At 43.7% G+C, this 19,682-nt stretch overlaps 1 protein-coding gene across 2 annotated transcripts in view; it reads left to right on the top strand.

The window, feature by feature from the left end:
* The window catches only part of PANK2 (pantothenate kinase 2), a 148,617-nt gene that overhangs the window by 122,464 nt on the left and 6,471 nt on the right, over positions 1-19,682 (top strand). The gene's annotated exons all lie outside the window — the stretch shown is intronic.

The following is a 19,682-nucleotide window of genomic DNA, read 5'->3' as shown; positions in this document are numbered from 1 at the left end:
GGGGGGAGGTGGGATCTATTGGTGTGTCCAGAGCACGCATGAGAGAGAGACACAGAGAGAGAGAGAGAGAGAGAGAGAGAGAGAGAGAGAGAGAGAGAGAGAGATCTATTAACGTCCGCAGGAGACCTCACGGGTCTATGGGACAAGGTACACACCAAAAAAGTTGCAGATACATCTGTGTATCCAGAGAGTTGAGGGAGTGCTCAAGGCAACTCAGCCCTATCTTAGAAAAACATCTTGAAGAACATCAGTTTAAGACTGAGAGTCTTTGGGTTCAATTTGAAATCACGAATCAAGGCTTGTCCATCATGACAGATTGGTCATTTTCCAGCTTTGCGTGCATCCTTCACTTCAGCAAGTTCAACATTCCTTTGTTTGAGCTGAGTTGGAGTGAGCTCCTCAGATATCCATACCTGTGTACCTTTCAGCTTGTTTGTCTCTCGGAGAATCTTGGTTCTTCCTTCCCTCTCTGTGAAATAAACTTGTACTTGTGTTCCCTTCTGAGAGATACAATTGATGTCAGTTTCATCCCATTCTATCTGTGGTATCTCCTTCTTGAGACACGTGAGCTTTTCTTCTTCTGTGTATCCCTCAGTAAAAACATCAACTAGACAGCCAAGACAATCCTCTGGCAGCCCCCCAATGCACAATGACCTGAGTGGTAATCATCTCTTTGACCGTGGAGACAAGTGTTGGTGCTAGTGGAGATGAGCTGCATTTTTGTAGATCTTCAGCAATGATCTCCTGCTTACCATTATTTTCCATCTCCTTCACTTTCTTACCAAGGGCTGCTACCATAAGCTTGAGAGCTCTTACTTCCTGCTGTACATAGTAGATTTGCTCCTGCGGGTTTGATCCAATCCTTTGCATCTCCTTCACTGTCTTACCGAGGGCTGCTACCATAAGCATGAGCTCTCTTACTTCCTGCTGTACATATTAGATTTGCTCCTGCGGGTTTGATCCAATCCTTTGCTTAAAGTATAGTGCATATGGGCTGGGTGTCGCTGATGAGGCTGCAATATCAGAGTATGAGGGCTTGCTGACTGGTGTGGTGTTGAACTGCTTCATCTTAGGGAAAGAGGGGGGCTCCATAACGGTAGCCTGTGCAATCTATGGACCCCTTAGTTGAGGCTAACCCCTCAAACTGGGCCAGGGGATCAGCCCAGTTTGAGGTGTATTAGGTCTCTCCCCTTCTGCTCTGCTCTTGACGACATGGACAAAAAGGTTGCTCTGCTGCCGTACGGCTTGTATGATGAAGGCTGAAGCAGACGACCGTAGGCGGTGGCTATACAACGAAGGATGAAGGTGGCTATACGGCGGCGGCTGTACGGCCTGTACGGGAGGCTGAGGTGCTAGGCGACAGGGAGACGAGAGGGAGAAGCTAGGCGACACGCGATGGGAGGGAGAGGCTAGGCGATGGGGGAGAGAGAGAGAGAGAGAGAGAGAGAGGGGGGGGGGGGGGGGGAGATGCAGGAAGGGAGGCGGAGAGGGATAGGGAGTGGGTGGGTGAGAGCAGCAAGGGAGAGGAGGTAGGGAGGGGGCGGGGAAGGGAGAGGCTAGGGATAGAGGGCGGGACAGCAAGGGAGAAGGGGCAGGCTGAGAGATGGAGGGGGGGAGATTGAGGGAGGGGGAGAGGGAGAGGGAGAGGCTGAGAGAGAGATGTATCAGATACATGAGTGGAAGCCCCAAAAGGGGGAGTGGGAAACCATGATGGGCCCGGTTGCAGGAGGTTAGAGATAGAACGCAAGCAGATATTTGTGGATGTGGTCCATTGTGGCTTCCTGGTAATGGCTCTACGTTTGACAAGGGCCATTGTAACTACTGTCGGGTCTTGAACATGGTTGGGGATTGTGTGGGCCCGCTGTTGAGTGTGTCGTGTTGCTTGCTCTGGGTCTCTTCCTTGCCGACCACCTGTGATTTGGTTGGAAGAACTCCATGATCATACTCTAAGATGAGTCTGTTAGTTTGTCTTGCCTCTGTCCTTGGAGTCTGTGATCTGAATAAGAGCTCTCCATGCCTAACTGCCTCATGGATGAAGGCTACCAGGCATCTTTGATCTGATATGAGAGGAATCGGGAGAGGAGTCTGAAGCCATCTAAGCTGCCCTCATATCCTTCTCTGATGTGAGCGTAGGCTCTACATTTGAGGAGTACAAGCTGCTCATTTTCTACCTCCCCTGTGTCTCTGGGGATCTTGGGTCTTGCCCACCTACCCCTCTCCACGTGAATTAGTTCTGATTTTGTAGACTAGCCATCTTTTGGATATTGATACGTCTTCTCTGAAGTATTTCTGCATTCGATAACTGTTGATTTAGTTAATTTCCTATTTACAGAACTACATTTTTGTCCCTGTGTTTTGCCATAGCTTTTGTAGCATTCTATGTGTCATATCTCTCTGGTTTCAGATGCATCTTCTGGTATATCAGCAGCTGTTATACCCCATGATTCCATCCACTTCATGCCCGGGGGAGGGAAGCATCACCTTTGTAGAAGTTCAAAAAGTTCTATGATACCATGTCCGAAGTACATCATGTATAAACCCCTTGTAGGGAAACTAGGGTGTCTAGAATACGCCTAAAGATGTAATGTACAGTGAAATTGGAAATGAAAATTGAAACACACGCGTGTGTGTGTAGGACCTGAGGGGACCTTGTTGTGCTGGCTTAAGTGGATCCCAAGAGGTGGAATACAACATATGGAAACAAAATTAGCATTACAAAGATACCAAGTTGTATAATGTGAGGGCGAAGTCCTAATTTCCTTTAGATCACTAGCAAGCTGGCTGGTCTCATTACATTCCCATCTCTAGTTCACGACACCGTCTTTTTCTTTGGTGGGGTCCTCATCATTTAACTTGAGCTCAATCATTTCTATGGCATTGTCTTGCTTCCCTACATTACTCATCAAACCATCTTTGATTGGAAGGCTTCCGTGTGCTTTCCGTCACATGTTGGAGAGAAAACTATGGTCAATACGACTTCTTAATATGGTTACACACGCACCTTTTTTTTGGGGGGTGAAATCCATTTGTCATTAAAAGTATGAAGAACAGTCCTACACACACACTTTTTGTTTTGGGTAAAAGAAATTTTGCATTGAGGAAGCATTTACATTCATAGCCGGCCCAGAGTGGGACATGTACTTCTCATGACAAAATACTGACAACTAAAAGCAGTAAAAGCTACTGCAGTAAAGAACAGCCAGTACAAAAGAACTATAAACACTCAAAAAACACTTCTAGTTGGCCCGCTGAAAGATCTCCCATGCAATGTGCGTCCTACAAAGAGCAAAGCATGGAGGAACGGAAGAAATGATAAACATCTACATTAGAGTGTCCATAGAGCCGAGAAGTACGGACATGATATAATGACCATAGGGCCCAATAATGACACCAACTGAAAAACTGAATGTAGTTGGGGGTAGTGGTATATCTCCCAAACAACCAAAACTGCCTGCCAAAAGCAATACAAGGAAAATGGGCATGAAGATAAGTCCCCAATCTGGGAAGAAAGTCACGGACTACCGGGGAAGTCCAAAGTAGTTTAAGGACTGTCTCCCGCAGATGCGAACAAGATGGACAATGCGAAGACGTAATGCGCTTGGCAGCCAAGAAAGAATCCACTGGCAAAGCACCAACCAAACACCACCAAATAACCCGGAATGCCTCGATCAAATCTCCAATCCAGAAGAGGAAGGTTAATAACAAACGGGGAATTGGATGGAAAGGAAGCAACATGGTAGTGAGAATACACCTGATAGGCCTGCGATGCATACCCAGAGAGGAAGGTGTCCCGGCCTGTGGAAAAGAAAGAGTAAGGCCCTTGTCATCCACCACATCATCCACTGTGGAGATACCTAGTTGATGTAGAAAGTAGGCCTTTGTCATGACAAGAGAAATGATTATTTAGTTAATTAATAGTCATTAGAATCTTATTAATGCCAATTTGATGGTGCGGTTATATGTTTGTATTTATGATCGATCAAGCGGTGTAAATAGTACTGCCAAACTCTGTAACATTGGCCAATGTGATTAGTAATAAAGATGTACACACATGTGTCTAGGTCCTAGGGGCAATAGGAAAGGAAAGGGTGCATTAGAGTGCATGGAATGGTAGGTGCATGGGTCATAGGATAAGGGTAGGTGTAAATGGGAAGATGGAACTTGAGTGATCTCAAGGGACATTAATAAAAGGGTATCACCCTTTCATTGTGAATCTCATGTACCACATTGCATTCATGCGCCATCTCTCTCCCACCTTGCATATAGGTCGAAATAGAAATAAGTACTCTCACGAGGGCTTTCTTCCCCATTGGAGGGCCAATTGGCATTCAAATTCTGCATGCATTGCACACATTTTCATTCTTGAATAGTCTGGTTCTTCACATTAGGTATCAGAGTGGTGACGGTCCATGATCGGGACAAGAAGAGGACGAGAGAGCAATGCGTGGAAGCGTGACGGAAGCACCTGCGGACGGTGGAGAGAAAGGTACGGTCTGTGACGATAGCTGCCGCGGATGGCGGAGCAAGAGAAGGCTCGATTAGCAAACGCGGGATAGCAAATTCAGGCGTCGGGACATTTGACGGCAAGCATTTGTTGCGAGCAGTGCATTCCGTGCATTGCATACTTTCCGGCTTGCAAACAAACCTCTCCTTCTTGTCCAACCTTGAATTCTTGATGTTATGAAACAAGGGATTTTCCTGGAAATTGTTGGTCTTGAATGGTGAACGGGGTGACTCTCCCCCCCGGTGTGAATGTACCCTTAAAGTCCTTAAACCGTGAGAAAAAGAGCCCCCCATTCTCCCGAGTGGAAAGTCGGATCGGAATAAGATTTTAAGGGGGTGATCCACCCATCAAGTACCCCCTATAACGGTATCTAGAGCTCCAATTTGCTCAAAATAAGTAGCCCAAATGGAGCGTACCAGTTTATAGCAGAAATACAAGAAGAAAAGCTTAAAATCCCTTTTTTGAAATTATAGCAAGTCATTTTCTCTCTTGTATTACTAAAAGGAAAGAATGGAAAGGGAAGGGAGATATAACAATGAACTTATTCCTTTTCCTCCATTACCCCAAGGAGAGAGAAAAAGAACACCTTCACCCCTCCTGAAGAGGATGGATTAGGTGAGAGTTACACACATCTTTTTTTTTTGCAAAAAAGAGACTTCTATTAAGTATTAAAGAAAATCGTTAGAGCAAGCTCCATACGGGAATACGGGATACAACATGCAATGCATGGAAAGCTCAAGAGCCAAAAAGAAAGGATTGGGGCTGATAGTGCCATCTCAATCCGGTAGCAATCTCCGAGAAAAAGGGAGAACCCCTCCAAACTCGAAGAAATATAGTCCTCCTAGAAGAGGCTGCCCGTGAAGGGCCCTGCATGCTAGCCCATATGGCTATCAAAGTGTGAACTGTGTCACTCCAAATACCCGTGAACACCTGTGATGGGTGTATCTGGGTGTCATCCAAGGCCTCTGTGCATTTGGCTCTCCAAATGTGCCAAGAGAAAATGCTAGCCAAAATCTCCCAAGAGGTGTCCACTGAAGCATGTGAAGCTCTAAAAGGAATATGTGGTACATCCTGAAGAGAGCAGGGCTCTATCTCCTGTCGGCTGATCGAGAGTGTCCAAGAAGAAGGCTCACCCTCATAAAACACCTGGGGCCCAGTAAGGGATAACCATGCGACCGAGCCCCAAGTCATGAAGAAAGGGGAAGTATGAAAAATGTTGAGTATCCGAGCAACTCCTTTCCAAACAATTCTCGCTTGATTGCAGTCCCAAAGGCAATGTCGCATTGACTCTTCTGCAGAATGACAACGAGGGCAAGTGGGATCAATCCCAAATCGTGATCTCCACAAGTTCACTGCAATCCCTTCATGAATAGAAAGCCAAAAGAAAAGAGTGATCTTTCTAGGACAGCAGTTCCTCTACAGGTGATCACTCTTCGAGGTTTTGGGAAAGATGCTTTGGTCTTTGACGTTAGGGATGGAGGTATACTCTCTAGATCCACGGATGATATTCTTCTAGAGGTTGCCTTTCAGCCTGTCATGATTGCTGGTTTTGTGGACCATGGAGCGGGCTTACAGTGGTACTTAGACCCCGACCCTTTGCTCTTGGCCCTGGGATCTTGAAGGTTGTGGTTATATGGAGGTGCACCTATCAGGTGCTTGCAGTGGGACCCAAGAGAGTGGGAGTGGATAGATCATGGGCGCCGAGAGAGGGGGATTCCCTTCTTTCGTTTCACGGTTGGTAATGCCAGGAGATTTCAGCTGAGCAGTAGAGGTTGGATTCCCTCCAGAGCCTCCCATTGGGATAGCTGCTTCATCACTGCAGATTTGCGTAGGAATTTCTGGAGGAGGCTCTAGAAATCCCTAGCTCCCATCCAAGTGGTGAAAATAATAGGCACCTCAACTGTCCATTCCACCGGGATGGCTGCATCTATCTGTTGAATCTTGCGTGCTACCCCTCTGAGGTGACTCACGGACTGTAGTCTCTGATCCTCAGGTAGCTTGATAAAAGCCTTCCAAGTGCCTACTGTGTAGGCGGGGCCTCTCTCCCATCTAGACCACTGCATATAATGGGAAGTGCCCAGAGGTCTGCCATGCTCATCAAGTATACTATCGTTCCAAATGATCGGCTGCCTATCAATCTCTTCAAGGGTAGAGAGCGGAACCCTTCGAAGAGTGTTCCTGAAGCTCCCCCAAGCTTTGAGGATGGTAGTCATGAGAGGAGAGGTAGGAGACCTGAGATAGGCGGAAGAAAAAATCCAGTGAGGGCTGTTCACCCAATCATCTCCTAAGGTAGGTGTGCAAGCCTGAATGCCTCCAAAAAATAAATCCTTCCAAGGTTCCTGCCCAGGCATGAGTCCTCTCACCACCACCTTACAAAGCAATGCCCTGCACTGCAAGTCCGGGTCAATGATATTAAGTCCCCCTTCCCATGTAGGGAGAATAATGGTCTCCCAGGCCACCCTCGTTGCAACATCTGCCGTGCCATCAAGTCCACTCCATAGAAAATTCCTGACTGGTCTAATGAGCTGAGTGATGCAATCCCTAGACCGGCACCGGCAAGAACACACAAACCAGGCGGTGGCTAAAAGAACGTGGTTCACTACCACAATTCTAGAGGCAAGGTCGAGTTTGGTTGAGCTCCAAAAAAGGAGCTTTTTCCTTATACTTTCTAATATTGGGGCAAACTGCTGTGCTGGAGAGATGCCCAATCCTACCTGGCATCCCAAATACCTGACAGGAACACCCCTTTGAATCCAAGAAAAGCCAATGTCAACTCCCCAGCATGGAGTGTCCTCATCACTGATCCAAAAGCCAAAGGATTTATGCCAATTGATGTATGCCCCTGCAGTTGAGCAAAAAATATCCAAGGCTGTCCGGAAAGAATCAAGTGACTGCGAAGAGGCCTCAATAAAAATAGCAGTGTCATCAGCCAACTCATAGTCAAGAAGCTCATGCTCGTGTCTCAAGGGCAATCTCAACCCATAAAGCTCAGCCTGAGATCTAAGGAAGATACTCATAGCTTCTGCCACAAAGAGAAAGAGGAAGGGGGCTAAAGGGCATCCCTGACGAACTGATCTGGAAATCTGAAACCTGTCACCCCTTAGTCCTCCAACTGATCTGTAAAGGGAGGCCACCCCTCTAATCCATGCATCTAAAAATCCAAACCGTAGAAGAGTGCCCTCAAGAAAACCCCAGTCTACTTTGTCATAGGCTTTCTCAAAGTCCAGGAGTAGAACTGCCAGCCTCTGCCCGCTCTGCATAGCCCACTCTGTGGCTTACCAAAAGGAAAATATATTATCAAATATGCTCCTGCCATGCACAAAGCCTGTCTAAGTATCATGGATGAGGTCTGGAAGAAGGGGCTGCAACCGGATGCTGATCGCCCTGGCCAGGATTTTGTACAGAGTGCCCAAAAGAGTGATGGGTCTCCAATGGGATACAAAATTCGTGTTGCCACCTTTGGGGATAAGGTGTATGAGTCCCTTGGTTAGTGAGTCAGGCATTTCACCCGAGTCCCAAATGCCCTGCAGGGCTGAAGTAATATGATCACCTATCATATCCCAAAAGGCTGTAAAAAAGGGAGTAAGACCATCGGAACCAGGGCATTTGCCCTTATGAAGGGCGGAGAAAACACTCTTGAATTCTGTGTTGGTAAAGCGTGCATCAAGTGAGCATATCATCTCTAGTGTGACCAACACAGGTAAACTCTGTCAAATCTCATCTCTAGCCACATCTCTGGCTTGAGTGTCAGGACTTGCGGAAAGAAGGGAGGCATAGAAAGTTGTCGCTAAGTGCATGATGGTATCCAGATGAGATTGCAAAACGTCGTTAGAGTCAATAAGCTGCCTGACACTCTCTCTACTATGTTTAGGACCAACTGTAGAGAAAAACTGTTTATTGACTCTCCCTCCCATCTGTATCCAAAAGGACTTCTGTGCGTGGAAGGCATACTTTGCTCTCTGATCAAGCAATGTCTGCAAGTGAGCCCTCGTTAGAGTATGATAACCCACAAATAAATTTACAGTAGTCTCTTCTTCAAGAACCTCTTGATAGGGAGTTCTTCTTTTGTAATGAAAGAAGAAATGAAACCAGCCAAGAACAAGGTGATGAGTTTACGCCTTCAACTCAAAACCCAGCACACATGGATTATAATCCAAGTGCAAGAGGAAGAGAGGAGACTTCTGTTGATAAGCTGATTTTTCAGCTTAGCAATATGATTGTGCAGTCCATTATGTCAAGATTAGGGACTAAGAGGACTTTAAACTTTGGGGATGAAGAGTTGAGTACCCCTTCTAAGAGGTCCAAATTCCAAGCACAAGAGAGAATTGAGTTTCCCAAATATGATGGGGCAAGGGAGGTTGACAAAATCCTCAATTGGATTCGCCATTTTCAGCTATACTTTGCCCATCAAGACAAGACCGAGCAAGGAAGCTTGCTCTTGCCACATTGCATCCGCAGAAGGATGCTCTAATGTGGTGGTCTTTGTCACAAACGGGAAAAGAGCCTATTCATGAATGGGCTAAGTTCGTGGAGCAACTGAAAGCCACTTTCATGCCACCGAGGCATGAAGAGAACTTAACCTTTTGTTGGGAGAGGTTTAGGCAGTTCGATAATGAGAGTAATGCAGATTTTATAGCTAGGTTTTGGAAACTTTCTCGAGAGTTACCTGAAAAGAGTGAGGAAGATAGGAGAAAGAAGTATTTAGCAGCCTTAAGCCCAAAAGTAAGGTACGAGGTTGAAATGTTTAACCCAACCATGCTTAAGGGCCTCACTAAGTTGGCTGAAATAGCCGAGAGGAAATTGAATCCTCGTAAACCCTTCAATAAAGAGGGTGGGTCAACATCTAAGACCAACAATATACCCACTTTTAGGAAACCAAACCGATTTAAGAATAACAAAGGAAAGGGTAAAGCTCTTGTAAGGAATGTGAACAGCCAATCACGTCTTGGATAGGTGCCATTTCCTTCTATGACGGACGAGGAGAAGGAGAAGTTGAATAAGGAAGGAAAATGTTTCGGGTGTAAGAAACATAAGCCAGGGCACGTATGGCATAAGTGTTCTATTCTCTTGGCTAAAATTGCCAAGACGAATTCAGTAAAAGGGAAAGCCAAGGCATCCGAGCGGGAGGGTGAGGCTTCTACCTTGTTGCTTTGTACATAAGGATGAAAACATAAGGATCGTAGGGGATCGAGACGTGTGTACAATTCCATTGATTACTCCTACCTAAGCGAAAAGATTGGTAAAAAGAGGGGTAGATTGTAATCTTGTGTATATACAGGATTCACGAGATCTTCATATCTCAAAAGAAGATCGGGAGAGAAATGAGTTCCTTAGAGCTTATGAAAATCAATTTTAAAGAGATGACTCATTCGAATTGCCTATGGAGAGAGAAGATGATCATGCCATAGACTTAGAGCCAAGAGCTTCTCCTCCATGTAGAGTCCCATACAGGATAAACAGGATAGAAATGGAGAAGGTAGAAAAACAAATTGACCAAGCAATTCTCCATTTGGAGCACCTGTATTATTGGTCAAGAAGAAGGATGGATCATATTGTATGTGTATAGATTACCGTGCTTTGAATAAACTTATGATTAAGAACCGGTATCTGATTCTAAGAGTGGATGATTTATTAGATATGCTTAAAGGTGCTAAAGTTTTTAGCAAATTGGATTTGAAATCTGGTTATCATCAACTTCGTATGAAAGCTGGGGATGAACATAAGACTGCTTTTCGCACTCTCACTGGACATTATGAGTTTTTGGTCATGTCTTTTGGCCTAACTAATGCTCCAGTCACTTTTAGTAGGCTGATGAGAAGGGTTTTGCAACCCTACTTGGGAAAATTTGTCATAGTCTTCTCTGACGACATTTTAGTTTTTAGCCAAAATGAGAAAGAGCATAAGGATCACCTTTCTAAGGTGATGGAGCTCCTAAGGAAGGATCAGTTGTTCCTAAATACCAAGAAGAGTGAGTTCTTCAAGACAGAAATAGAGTATTTGGGACACATTGTGTCTACTGAGGGAATTCGGGTTGACCCTAAAAAGGTTAAGGCCATAATTGAATGGCCAATACCCAAAAATATACATGAGCTGAGATCCTTCCTAGGGATGTGCAGTTATTATCGCATATTCATCAAGAATTTCGCACATCTTGCTTCTCCACTTACAGATTTGTTGAAGAAGCATTCCTAGCTTTTGAGGAGCTTAACACTTTCGGAGATGGACAAAGAGTTCTTTGTTGTATGTACGGATGCGAGTGGTACCTCGATTGGGGTAGTGTTGATGCAAGGAGGGCATCCCATTGCTTATGAGAGTAGAAAACTTCCAGGGGCTGAATTGAAATATATCACGTATGAGAAGGAGTTACTGGTAGTCATTCATGCTTTAAAGTTATGGAAGCATTATTTATATGGTTTTGCTTTCAAGATTAAGACTTACCATCAAAGTATCAAGCACTTGTTTTCTCAACCCATTGTTTCTTGAAGGCAAATCAAATGGGCTGAATATATTCAATCCTTTGGGCAATCAAATATTGAATATTAGCTAGGAAAGGAGAATTTAGTAGCTGATGCTTTGAGTAGACGGTCCCAAGTTAATCACATTTTTGTGATTAAGGAGAAATCATTAGGAGCAATGGCTGAAGCTTGTCCTTTAGATGAGGACTTCGCTGACATTTATGGGAAGATTCAGAGTAACGAGGTTGGGGGTTTAGAGGCTTATTCCATCATGGATGGATACTTATTGTTGGGACGTGCCATATGTGTACCCAAAACATTTCGGTATCTAGTCATGAGTGAGTTACATGCGAGTCCATATTCTAGACATCATGAGAGGGACCATTAATAATATTGAGAGGTACTTCCATTGGCCTAAACTTCGCAAAGAAGTCTTTGTTCAACAATGCGACATATGTCAGCGCATAAGTAAGACTGCTGGTCTTTCGCAGCCTTTGCCTATTCACTCTGAACGGTGGGAACACATTACAATGGATTGTGTGTCAGGTTTCCCCAAGGTTGGTCAGTTTGAGCAGATTTTCACTGTTATAGATAGGCTGAGTAAACATGCTCATTTTATTCCCTGTAAAAAGGAGTTGTCTGGTCCTGAAACAGCAAGGTTATTCATTAGGGAAATCTTTAGGTTACATGGGTTACCAAAATCTATTGTATCCGATAATGATGGCCGTTTCATTAGCAACTTTTGGACAGCCCTATTAGAGAATCTCGGAACCAAACTGAAATTTACTACAGCCTTCCATCCTGAAGGAGATGGACAAAGTAAGAATGCCAATCAAACCATAATTACTTTACTTCGAGCTTATGTCCATGACCAACATAACACTGTACATACTTCAACCAAGAAAGCCCCATTTGAAATCATCTATGGGCAATGTTTACCCACTCCAATAACACACTTGGGGGAGCGAATTTTTGCTGCTGACCAGTTTGCTGAGGATATGTCACAGGTTATTGAGCAGGTAAAAGAACATATTAAGAAGGCCCAGGTTCAACAATCCAAGGCAGCCAATAAAAAAAGAAAAGAAGTTTATTACAAGGAGGATGATTGGGTTTTACTGAAGATTGATAAAAGAAGAATCAAGTTAGTGAGAGGAAGTACAAAACATGTCAAGTTAGCACCGAAGTTTTATGGTCCATTTCAGATTTCAGCAGCTTTATATCTAGAAGAAGGATCCAGAGCGTATGAGCTAAAATTACCAGCCCACTGGCGTTTGAAGAATATCTTTCATGTGAGCAATTTGAAGAGATACCATGGCGATACTTTTGCGTTTTTGGATACTCAGCATCAAGAAGAACCTGAACTTGAAGATGGGATTGAAGTTCTTACTCCGGAACAGATCGTGTACCATAAAGAGAAGAGTACTCGTGGAAAGAAGAGATATATGTATTTACTGAAGTTTAAAAACCAGCCAGCTAGTGATGCATAATGGATGGAAGAAGAGTTCTTTACATATTTTTCACAGATACTCGCAGATTATAAAGAGGCGATGCAATTGCAGAAGTAACAAGAGAAAGTGCACGTAAGAGGAAGAGATAAGCAATAATCCAGAAGAGGACTTCTGCTCATTCAAGCAGGAGGGAGTGTCATGACAAGAGAAATGATTATTTAGTTAATTAATAGTCATTAGAACCTTATTATTGTTAGGCACCAATTTGATGGTGCGGTTATATGTTTGTATTTATGATCGATCAAGCAGTGTAAATAGTACCACCAAACTATGTAACATTGGCCTATGATTAGTAATAAAGATGTGCACACACGTGTCTAGGTCCTAGGGGCAATAGGAAAGGGAAGGGTGCATTAGACTGCATTGAATGGTAGGTGCATGGGTCATAGGATAAGGGTAGGTGTAAATGGGAAGATGGAACTTGAGTGATCTCAAGGGACATTAATGAAAGGGTATCACCCCTTTCATTGTAAATCTCATGTAGCATTCTCTCTACCTCATTGCATTCATCCGCCATCTCTCTCCCACCTTGCATGTAGGTCGAAATAGAAACAAGTACTCCCACAAGGGCGCTCTTCCCCATTGGAGGGCCAATTGGCATTCAAATTCTGCATGCATTGCACACATTTGCATTCTTGAAAAGTCTGGTTCTTCACAGCCTTCCTAGGCTGAAGATGAGCCAATGGCGGATCAAAGACACGGCTCCAATGAATACTCTGCATATGGAGGGTATTTCTAGGATTGGGGGGACGGCTTGACCAATGTAAGTGCTCCAGTAGAGACTGCGAGTCCAAATGCATTAGAAGGAAGAGAAGCAAACATACAAGAGAGCATAATTGTCCATGGCTGATGCTGCTCAAGAAAAGTAAGCAAAATTGGAGCCTTGCAAGCTATCACATGAGTGTGAATAGTCAAAATATTTGTAGGCTTCTTTTCCTTTCCTTTAGCAACACTCCATATGCCTTTCTTCATAAGAATGAATTTCACCTTGGTTTGCCAAGTGTGAAAGCCTTCTCCTTCAAGCTTATCAATTTTTGTTTGAGTTGCCATGAGAGGGTCTTACCCACAAGCAGGGCAGTGTCTGCTTTGTTACAGGGCTGTAATCAACTAAAAACTGAGGAAAGATGCAGTCATAAAATCCCCAAAGTGGAGTTGACCATACAAATAACAAGATTATAAAACTGTCAAAAACATGAACAAAAAACAGGAGGATCTTGGAGACAACAATTCGCACTGATGAAAGCAGATCTGAAGGGGCTGTTTAGGCAGAAAGAACACCCTATTAGTGGACAAGATCCATATTGGAGGATGCCCGGAAATATGCGTTAGGTCGCGGGTAAGAACTGCTTCAAAATCGATTGGTTTTTCTTTTATTTCTCCTTCTTCTGTGGACCAAATGCGCTCAAACTTGAACAACAGCTAGCTCATAAGGTCGCCCAGCCTCCCCCAAGGAATTAGAGAGATTTGTCTCTAGCAGGTTGCATTTGGCAAAATGGCATGAACAGTCGATGTGTCGGCACGGCCAAAGGAAGCGACTATTCCCTAATTCCTCCTAGCCAGGGATTCGCCCCAACATGGAGATGCTTGACCTCAAAGGGCGTTGACAATGGCTCAGAGAATGAGCAGAACAAGCCTAAGAAAAAAACGTGGGAAGAGAGGGAAGAAATCTTTCATTTTGGAAGAAGATGATGACATGGCGCTCAAAGAGGGCTCAAGGAGGGTGGACGTGGCTCTGATACCACATGATAGAACAGCGTGAAGGATTCAACAAATGGAACAAAAGAGATGTTTATTCAAAAGAGGAGAGACCCTTATAAGGGCAACTGATACAACGCATGTGCCCCAAAGGAGAGCATCTCCAGATCCACAAATCACTCCACTGATCTCTCAATCAAGCCCATGAATCTCTCAATCACACCTAATAGAACCTTCTACCGCCTAACCTGGTCACACTAACCAGAATGTGGTGACACACAAACTCACACAAACCTTGTACCCCTTGGTACACCCCATTACATTAATTTGTCCTTCACTGGCAGTCTATACAGCTTGTACGGATGCCTTGGAAGGTGGGAAAACAGCAAGAAAACAAGGCGAAGGATCCGCTTGTGCCAAGCCTAAAACCTTTGAAAAACGTGCAACTCTATCCTCTAACGCTTAGAAGAGGAGAGAGGGAGAGAGGGGTGGTAGGTAGTGCATAAGGAGCTGCTACGTGCGTCGTGACCCCCTCATTAATGCTCTAACCCTCCTTACCAATGAAACATTGGGTTTGGCCCCCCTCATTAGTGCTCTTACCTCCTTTTGCCAATGAAACATGGCTTTCCTTGGGCCCAACTTTTAGACCCCTCATACTAGCCTTAGCCTAGCACTTGGGCTTAGTGGGTGCACTTGGAATTGAACTCTAGGGACTTCTAGGAAGTTAGCACTTCCTCTAGGCCAGTCCCATCCGGCCAGTCTATCTTCGGGTTTGTCCACGGGGTTATTTGCACATGAAATTCACGTGCCTGTGACATACCCTCCTCTTGAGACAGCAACCAATCTCATTTGTTGCTACAAAATACAACAAATAAACAACAATGAAAGGGGCATAAATAGCCCATACCAGATAATACATGATCTGTGATATACAACCAACAATGATGATACGGTCTAGGAGAGCACACGATTCCATCCATACATCAATGCATCACCTGTGTGGAGTGACTAGTATGAGATCCCGTGGCAGAAATACTGTCAGCAATCAGAACCTCGGGTGAGACCTACAGTGTCATCAAGTGACCTTGTGATCGTGTCTGTCTTGAAGGGTTGAAGGTGCTACCCCCCTCTTGAGCATCAGGAAATGCTGCAGACCTCTACTTTTGCTGAGCGTGAATGAGCGTGTACTGTAGTGGACTCAAGCTGAAATGCTTCCAGGTAGAGCTGGCTGTCATTTTTGGACAGCCAGCTTTTTGCAGTGATAGCCTTGAGGCTTTTGGGTTTTCAGGTCTTTTTTAGGGTATCACATTTGCTATGGTTGGGAACAATCAAGATCTATTTGGCGTTTTTCGTGAAGATGATAAGTTGGATGGCACCAACTATCCGATATGGTCTTATCTCATGAAACATATTCTTGTTGCAAAGCATTTGTGGAATATTGTTTCTGGGGTTGATCTGAGGCCAGCCAATGCTACAGTGGTTGCCTCTACTGTTGGTCCCTCTGCAGGGGGTACTCCTCCTGGTGCCTCACCTATTTGAAGAGTAAATCGTCCTAAGGTCAATTTACATTACAAAAAATGTAAGGGGGACGTTAAATTTATGATGCTAACATGAAAGAAGTTTTTGATATTGAAATCGACCTAAGGTTGATTTGCAATTGAAAGATGTAATGTGCAAAAGTGTCTATCAAGCAATGGTGTTGATGACATCATGTATGCTGAATTTTGAAATCGACCCAAGGTTGACTTATCCTTGAAAATATGTAATGTGTAATATGATGTTTGTGAAGCCATTGTCCTGATGAAAACGTGTTTTAGAGCTTTAAAATCGACCCAAGGTTGATTTGCATCTAAAAGATGGAATGTGTATAAGCGTGCATGCAGCCATAATGACAATGAAAACATGTTTCAATCTTTGAAATTGATGATCAGCATTTCAAATATTTAATTAAGATGTTCAAGCCATGGCACTAATGAAAGCATTATTAATTTTAAATCGACTTGAGGTTGATTTGCATTTAAAAGATATGATGTACAATAAATGTACATAAAGCCTTCGATATTATTAAATTAAATCACATATTTGAAGACTAAATCATCCCAAGAGTAATTTACATTTTCAAATATATAATGTGGTATTATAAATCCATGACACTAATGAAAGCAGTTTTTAGTTTTGAAATCGACCTAAGGTGGATTTGCAATTGAAGATGTGATGTGTAAGAGTGTCTATCAAGCAATGGGGTATTGAAGATGTGATGTATAAGAGTGTTTGTGACGCCAAGGTCCTATTGAAAACATCTTTTAGAGCTTTGAAATTGACCCAAGGTCGATCTGGATCTGAAAGATGGAATGTGTTATGAGTGTGTATGAGGCCACGATGATGATGAAAACATGTTCCAATCTTTGAAACTGACCCAACATTTCAAAGATGCAATGTGCGATGTTAAAGCCATGGCACTAATGAAAGCATTGCTTAGCACTGAAATCAACATAATAACTCGAGCATCATCTTTGGCTTGAGTGTCAGGATCTACTGTAAGAAGGGAGGCATAGAAATCAGTAGCTACCTGCAAGCGCTCTCCCTACTATGTCTGGGGCCCCTGTGTGAGGCCCTCCTCTGCGTAGAATGCATCTGGAATCCTGATACTGGCAGAGCGAGTCTTCACATGAGGATTTGAAACAAACAGAACAACTGGAAAATGATATGAAGTGGACACCCCAGGTGTAATGCATATTTAGATGAGGAAGAAGGCAGAGGGAGAGGCTAGAGGAGGCTAGGAAGGGGGAGAAGGATAGGCTTAAAAGGAGAGGGTTAAGGGGGGGGGGGGGGGGGGGGGCGGGAGGGATGAGAGGAGAGGGACTGAAGGAGGAAGGGAGGGGTGAGGTAGAGGGGCTGAAGGGGTGGGAGAGGAGATGAGGGAGGCGGGGGAGGGGGGAGGAGGTAGGAGGTAGGGGCTGAGGGGCCGGAGGTAGGTAGTGGAGGGGATAGGGAATGAGGGGGAGGAGAAAGGGGGCGGGGGTAGAGGCTAAGGTGACAGGGGGAAAGGGTGAGGGTAGAGGGAGGGGGGAGAGGACTGAGGGTGCGGGGGTAGGGGGTGGGGGTAGAGAGGGCAAGTGGGATCAGCCCAATATCGTGATCTCCACAGGTTCACTGCAATCCCTCGATGAATAGAAAGCCAAAAGAAAAGAGTGATCTTTCTATTTCTGAGGGATTTCGAGAGCCTCCTCCAGAAATTCCTATGCAAATCTGCGGTGATGAAGAAGCTATCCCAATGGGGGGCTCTGGAGGGAATCCAACCTCTATTGCTTAGCTGAAATCTCCTGGCATTACCAACGGTGAAACGAAAGAAGGGAATCCCCCTCTCTCGGTGCCCATGATCTATCCACTCCCACTCTCTTGGGTCCCACTGCAAGCACCTGATAGGTGCAGTTGAAGTCCTCTTGTCTCCACTCTTATTAGAAAATGTAGTATTTCCTCTTCCTCTTTCTATTCCTCTAGAGGAAGAGTCTCTTTTGGTGAACTGCATCTTGTATATACTCATGTTTAGCATGGTAATTCTCTCTTCTCTCTCTCTCTCTCTCTCATAATATTGGGAGGACCATTTTTTTTTATAAAATTATATTGATCACTTGGCTGGATAGAGTTTTATAAATACATCATTTGTCCTTTTTATAGTTCATCACTCTAAGCTATAGTTTGAGAGTTATGACCATCATCACCTCTCCATGAACCCTTTTGCTAGTGGAAGGGTCTTAGAAAGATGCCAATTTTTAATTTCAGTACATAGTCAGATACAACACAAAAGTACATCACATTTTACTTTTACATCTCATGAATCCAAGCTACGGTTAGAGAGTTATGAGCACTTTTGTGAACCATCATCGTGATAAATTTCCATGGTTTTTGAAAGGTCACCTCCATTTATCATACCTCCCCTTAATGGAGGGGAGATGATGAGGTGAAGGTCAAAAGGGAGGCTGAAGTGGATGCTCCAAAAGAGAAGCGACACAAGTTGCAATGGAGAAGGGCTAGTAATACATAGAGAGTTGATCTTAAATTAAGGTCTTAAAAATACCCAATACCCATAGGACCCTTTTGTTGGCCAAAGGGTCTCCTGGACTTTTATTTATTATATTGAGCCTCAAGAAATTAAATCAAGTTTGGTTTGAAAAAAGACAGTAGGATCGTTTGGTCGGCAAAAGGGTCCTTTGTCATTTTTTTGTTGCATTATGCCTCAAATTATTAAAAAAGACTTACTCAGAGGACCCTTCCATTCACTGAAGGTTCACTAGGACCATTTTAAGAACTAAATTTATTGACTTATTTTTTATTTCAATGCAACAAAAAAATGCTCTTTCATCCAATCTCATGGGCTTTTTAAAGATCGAAATTCATTTATTTATTTTCAATTTAACTGCATCCAAATGACTCTTTTGCTAGCAAAAGGGTCCTATGAGCTTATTTTTTACTAAAGAGCCTAAAAAAACTTATGTAATTTTGGTTTAATCACTCTTTGGGCAATATATTTTTTTGAAAGGATCCGAGGAGATATTTTTTCTTAGCCAAGATGTACTCAAAAGTAGTATTTTTCATCCTTCTAGGACCCTTTTGCTAGTGAAAGGGTCCATGGATATGTGACAAGCCTCAAACTATAGCTCAGATTTAGCGATATATAAAAAGAAAAAGTATGTAATTTTCGTGCCATCTAACAATGCAATCAAATATAACCGCTAACGAAAAGGTCCATGGAGACGTGATGGCGGTGAAAAAACGGTCATAACTTTGAAGCCATAGCTCGGAATGATGAGATGTAAAAAGAAAATTTTTTTCTCCATTTAACCATGCAATCAAAAGTAAGTTTTTGCATCCTTCATGGACCCTTTCGCTAGTGAAAGGATCCATAAAGATGTGATGAACGTAAAAAATGGGTCATAACTCTCAAACTGTAGCTCGGATTGCGAAGTTGCAAAAAGAAAAAGTGGTGTAATTTTTGTGCTCCATCTAACCATGCAGTTAAAAATAATATCTTTCATCCTTCTAAGACCCTTTCTCCAGCAAAAGGATCCATGGTGACGTGATGATGGTGAAAAAATGGTCATAACTCTTAAATCGTAGCTCGGATTGACGAGCTGTAAAAAGAAGAAAAGATAGAATTTTTGTGCTCTATCTAAACCATGCAATTAAAAGTAAGTTTTTTTTTTTTTGGGCAAAAAGAGACTTCAATTAAGTATTAAAGAAAACTGTTAGAGCAAGCTCCATACGGGATACACCATGCAATGCATGAAAAGCTCAAGAGCAAAAAAAAAAGGATTGGGGCTGATAGTGCCATCTCTATCCGGTAGAAACCTCTGAGAAAAAGGGAGAACCCCTCCAAACTCGAAGAAATACTGTCCTCCTAGAAGAGGCTGCCTGTGAAGGGCCCTGCATGCTAGCCCATATGGCTATCAAAGTGTGAACCGTGTCAGTCGAAATACCTGTGAACACCTGTGATGGGTGTATTTGGGTGCCATCCAAGGC

Source organism: Dipteris shenzhenensis, chromosome 23, assembly GCF_047967505.1.
Source record: "Dipteris shenzhenensis isolate YYH24624 ecotype China chromosome 23, Dip_SZ_1.0, whole genome shotgun sequence".
NCBI lineage: Eukaryota > Viridiplantae > Streptophyta > Polypodiopsida > Gleicheniales > Dipteridaceae > Dipteris > Dipteris shenzhenensis.
Note: the sequence above shows the minus strand (reverse complement) of the source record. Positions and strands in the feature narration are given on the sequence as shown.